The sequence below is a fragment of the Sinocyclocheilus grahami genome, unplaced genomic scaffold (assembly GCF_001515645.1).
Source record: "Sinocyclocheilus grahami isolate Dianchi unplaced genomic scaffold, SAMN03320097.WGS_v1.1 scaffold2132.1, whole genome shotgun sequence".
NCBI lineage: Eukaryota > Metazoa > Chordata > Actinopteri > Cypriniformes > Cyprinidae > Sinocyclocheilus > Sinocyclocheilus grahami.
Genome location: NW_015507311.1, coordinates 35,949 through 36,411, shown reverse-complemented (window position 1 = coordinate 36,411; position 463 = coordinate 35,949).

Below are 463 nucleotides of genomic sequence, written 5' to 3'. Positions count from 1 at the left end.
ACGACAGCAGAGGAGTGAGTTTGATGTCCAGCCACGCTCTGATCACGTGATCCTCGTTCATACTGATGCCTCCCGACAAATCCACGACCGGCACGCCGGCCACACTGGAGCGCTGCGAGACAGACAGCGTCACGGCGGAGCCGCAGCAGGGAAGGCTCATGGGATATGTGTGTGTGTGTGTGAGTACTGGTGTACCATGAAGGAGTAGACGTCCAGAGCGGCGCTGATGAGTCCCTTCAGGTTCAGGATGTGGTCTGCGTCAGGCTCTGATGGGACGCCTGCACACGTCAGGAAGCTCTGCGTGGGACCGTCCAACTGAGACAGCAATAAAAATAGCACCAATTGAGAGAATGAGAGTTTACAGCATCAAAAGTCCCATTCAGGGAAGTCTGTTTGCACGCAAGTGCAACACCTCCGGGCATCTATTTCAGGCACCCAAGACCAAGTTCTTTCAACTTGAATG